This window comes from Trichosurus vulpecula, chromosome 4 (genome assembly GCF_011100635.1).
Source record: "Trichosurus vulpecula isolate mTriVul1 chromosome 4, mTriVul1.pri, whole genome shotgun sequence".
NCBI lineage: Eukaryota > Metazoa > Chordata > Mammalia > Diprotodontia > Phalangeridae > Trichosurus > Trichosurus vulpecula.
In genome coordinates, this window is record NC_050576.1 from 321,742,825 (window position 1) to 321,748,001 (window position 5,177).

Consider the following 5,177-nt stretch of genomic DNA (forward strand, 5'->3'; position numbering starts at 1 on the left):
GGCCATCTGCTTCAAAAAAGCCATTTTCTTCAGGATGTATTAGAGGGAAATGGGAAATGAGGAAAACTCTGCTTTTTACCACTTCAGGTTGACATATTTTTAGAATAGAAATACTTCAGACTTTCAGTACATTCTTCGTGTTATAGTCCAAAATTTGTCCTGAGTAACCACAATGATTAGTAATTCCCTCACAGTCATCCCTCACATTTATACAATATATAACAATGTAATGATATGGTTGCCAATGATGAAGCTGTAGCAGGAAATTTTCCATAGGCCAGATAGCATTCCCGTGTCTCCGATGGGACTAGAGCTCATTTCTTCCTATTTTTCAGGAAACAAAAGAGGTTTTCTGTATCACACTAGTTCTGTCTATACTTTACTATGGTTCATTTTCTTTCAAAATTAGTTCTCAGTGTACTTTTTGAAGAAAATGAGCAATGTGAGAATGCTAAGGGACAATATGATTCTTAATAAAAATCCTGGTGAGATCATGATGATGGGTAAATCTATTTTTGTCAACATGTAAATTTTGAAAATTTCATGTCTTGCAACTAAGTCCCATCGGGCTCTCTTAAAAAAATAATATCCCATGAACGTTGTTACGTGTTCTTTCAGGTTTCCACACCTTCTTTTTCTCCATACAAAGAGAGAAGCAGTGTTACAGTTAGATGACAACGTAAGCAGTGGGAAAACAGATTCTTGGATGATTTCTCTTTCTTTATACAGATACCCTCAAGGCAAAGCCTTGGTGGAGGGAAAATGCATATAACTCCTAATGTTCTAGCCAAATATGATCCTTGGAGGATGTGTACCATCTCCCGTCTATGTCCATGGCACGTAGTGCTGTACCAGACCAACTAGTGACTCTCTATTTTGTGTCAACATATATTAACATCTCTCACTGCAGTAGCTGTGAGCTCTTCCACCCAGCGTGCACTTGCCTCCCCCCTGCCTCCAGGTGCGGCACCACCTCCTCTCTCTCTTAAGGGTTTAAACTTGCCACTTCAAAGTTCTCCATGGATGATGATATTGCTGCTCTCGTGGTCGACAATGGCTCCGGAATGTGCAAAGCTGGCTTTGCAGGAGACGATGCCCCTCGGGCCGTCTTCCCTTCCATTGTTGGGTGCCCCAGACATCAGGGTGTGATGGCGGGTATGGGCCAGAAAGACAGCTACGTGGGGGATGAGGCCCAGAGCAAGAGAGGTATTCTGACCCTGAAGTACCCCATTGAACATGGTATTGTCACCAACTGGGATGACATGGAGAAGATCTGTCATCATACTTTCTACAATGAGCTCCTTGTGGCCCCTGAAGAGCACCCTGTGCTGCTGACAGAAGCCCCCCTGAACCCCAAAGCCAATAGAGAAAAGATGACTCAGATTATGTTTGAGACCTTCAACACCCCAGCCATGTACGTTGCCATCCAGGCTGTGCTGTCCCTGTATGCCTCTCGTCGTACCACTGGTATTGTGATGGACTCTGGTGATGGTGTGACCCACACTGTGCCCATCTAAGAAGGTTATGCCCTTCCCCATGCCATCCTCCGTCTGGATCTGGCTGGCCATGACTACCTCATGAAGATCCTGACCGAGAAAGGGTACAGTTTCACTACCACAGCTGAGAGGGAAATCGTGCGTGACATCAAAGAGAAGCTGTGTTACGTCGCCCTAGACTTCGAGCAGGAGATGGCCACTGCTGCATCTAGCTCTTCTCTGGAAAAGAGCTATGAGCTCCCTGATGGTCAGGTCATCACCATTGGCAACGAGAGGCTCCGATGCCCAGAAGCCCTCTTCCAACCATCTTTCTTAGGTATGGAATCCTGTGGAATCCACAAAACTACCTTCAACTCAATCATGAAGTGTGATGTTGACATCCGTAAGGATTTGTATGCCAATACCATATTGTCTGGTGGTACCACCATGTACCCAGGCATTGCTGACAGGATGCAGAAGGAGATTACAGCCCTAGCTCCCAGCACAATGAAAATCAAGATCATTGCCCCACCTGAGCGCAAATACTCTGTCTGGATTGGAGGCTCCATCCTGGCCTCTCTTTCCACCTTCCAGCAGATGTGGATCAGCAAGCAGGAGTATGATGAATCTGGGCCCTCCATTGTCCACCGCAAATGTTTCTAAATGGACTGTTTGTGGTTATTTGATTGTTTTTTTTTTTTTTTGTCAAAGGGTGTGACATGATAATTGCCCAAAAAAGAGATGAGATTGGCATGGCTTTATTTGTTTTTTTGTTTTGTTTTGTTTTGTTTTGGCGCTTGACTCAGGATTTAAAAACTGGAACGGTGAAGGTGATGAGCAGTCTAAGTGTGTTGGAGGCAAACATCCCCAAAGTTCTACAGTGCGTCTTCAGGACTCGGATTGTACATTTGTTTTGTTTTTTTTAATAGTCATTCCAAATATTGTATAATGCATTGTTACAGAGTTACAAGCCTCTGTGAAGGCTGTCCTCTGCTAGAGCAAAGGAGCTATGTAACAAAAATCCAGTGGGGGAGTGGGGAGGGGGGGAAGGTACTAGTATTGCTTTACATGTAAATTACGTAATACTTTAAAAAACAAAAAAACTTTTTGTATCTTCCGCCTTAATACTTGTTCCTTTTTTTTAAATTGTCAGCCATAATGAATGGCCCCCTAAATTCCCTCCCTGCCCCCAACATAGATGTGAATGAAGACTTTACAATCTCCCTGCGAGTTTTTTGAGATTGGTGCCAGTACTTGGGAGAGGGGAGGAGCTTTACCTGTACACTGACTTAAGACCAGTTCAAATAAAAGTGCACACGTTAAAGAAAAAAAAAAAAAACATCTCTTACTGCACCAGAGTAGTTAAGGATTTGTAAATTCTTTGTATAATATCCTTTGGATGTTTTTAAATGAAGCAACAGCAACCAGAAGAGGGTGTTATCTTCGCCACTGAACAAACCAGTCCATCAATCCATGACTGATAATGAGTAAAGCTGATTGCTCTCATGAATTTGGGGAGGGCATAGAAGAGGTCAAAATTTCATAGTTTCATAGATTTGGAGTAACAGAGGATATCAGAGATCACTAAGTATAACACCCTTATTGTATAGGTGTAGAAATTGAGGCCTGGAGAGGTAAAGTAACTTGCCCAAGGTCAAACAGGTAGAAAGAAGCAGATCTGAAATTTCATAGGATCAGGTATCATAAATATTTATCTAGGAAGAGCTGGTAAAGCCATGGAGTCCAACCTTTTTTCTTTAACACACAATGAAACTAAAACCCCAAGAAATTGTCACTGCCCAATGTCATAGAGGTAGAAATTCACAGACGTGGCTGGGATCTGAATCAAGGATTCTGCCACAAATTTCAGACCTCTGCTCCTACTCACTACCCCTCTAATATGTTTGAGTTTCACTTGCCAACATTGGTGTGAAACACAATCTTAGTTAGCTCACAATATCTCATATGAAGAATAGACTGAGAGTCAGCATGTAGAATAAACATTGTCCGACATTACATACAAACTTGTAAATTTGAGATAATTACTGCCATAGCAATGTATTGAAAATGAGAATTCAAAATATTACTCTTCAGGGTATAACACTAAGATAACAACATATTATTTTCCTTAATAATCTTAAAATACTTACTTAAAAAGTAAACTTTATAACATTAATCAACCATTGGCTAGAGGAAAAAAAAAACAATTCTGAATCTATAATTTCATTGCTGTTGGAAATACTAAATGAGGAAACTTCCTTAAATAGACAGGTCTGCAAGTCATCCAAAGCTTATGTTCTTAGTCAATTGTCTCAGAAATTGAAATGTTAAAGTAACCAAATGGTATGAGTAAGAGGCAAGATGTATATGTAGATCATCCTGATTTCAGGCCAGCCGTCTATCCGTTATACCAAGCTATTTTAAAAATTGCTAACATGTTAGTTTAATAACTATATAGTTAGGCATTTATACAGAGTACAGTAGATAGGGCTTTTAACTGGGAGTCCAGGTTACATTTTGGGGGAGTTAGACCTCCACTTAGTTGGAGGTAAAACATCTTTATTTCAAGGTAGATGTTTTCCTTTGTATTCCTTTGTATTTTTTTCCATGCAGTTAAAAACATTATTCTGAGAAGAAATCCATAGGCTTCACTAGCCTCCCAAGGAAGGCTATGACAAAAAAAGGTATAGAACCGCATTATAGTGGAACTTTCCAAAAAAATCAGTCTATATTTTGTAATTTCAAATTTCTGTACCAGGCTTAGTAAAATATTAAGTCTTCTCCCTTTCAGAGGTGATAAATGTTTGTTTTATTTTTATGTCCCTGGAGCTTTGTGGAAACAAAAAAAAATCATGCAATTATAGATGCCTCTTTCTTGCTCTTTCATAGAAAACCACTAAAACAAACACTAGCATATTTAATGAATATAGCCTTTTAATACACTATAATCTTTTGAGATTTACTGCACCTGCTAAGTATTCATCAAAAAGTCCCTTCTTCATCTTCCATTCTCTGGTGGGTTTCTCATAAATATTATTAAGTAGACAGCCTCATTAACAAGTTTAGGAAACAATTTATTACTTTCACTTCATATTTAAATGTTTTCTGTTTTGCAGTTCTGATATGTAACCTTTGCTAGATTGGTTTTGTAGTCATGAAATGAGCCAGATCTTTTCATTGTCCAATTTACTCCCTGGTCCTAAGCCTTTAATGATATATCTTAGAATGAAGAGATTAGTTCCTTACTTAGGCTATTTTAGCAACTAATAGAGACTGCCTTCATAGTGATTTGGCTGCCACAACTGATATTAATAAGGAATATAGCTTAAATGAGTGGAATAACTATGAGGTCCATGTTAAAGTAGAGGAGGCCACAATTCTTTTGTGAAACAGTTCAGTAAGCTGAAAAACATCTATGTGAACATATGCCTTTTTACCTAAGTCTCTCATAGAATTTAGAGCTGCCAAAGCTCAAGAAACATCAAGAAACTCTAGAAGTCATTTCATCTATACCTTTTATTTATTTCAGATGTTGAAGCCCAGAGAAATTAGGGAACTTATTCAACCTTGAATAGGCAGCTGATGAAGATTTTTATGTCAAAGCCTCTACTGTTTCTTTTAGGTCAAAGCTGCTTCTTTAATTAGTCACTATGCAAAATAAAATCCCATAATTTGGGTTATAATTTCTTATACTATGATTTT

The 5,177-nt window shown here is 39.2% G+C and overlaps 1 pseudogene; it reads left to right on the forward strand.

The window, feature by feature from the left end:
- The first annotated feature begins 1,013 nt into the window (after nt 1–1,013).
- LOC118846299 lies at nt 1,014–2,232 on the forward strand (annotated as a pseudogene).
- Nucleotides 2,233–5,177: the final 2,945 nt, after the last annotated feature.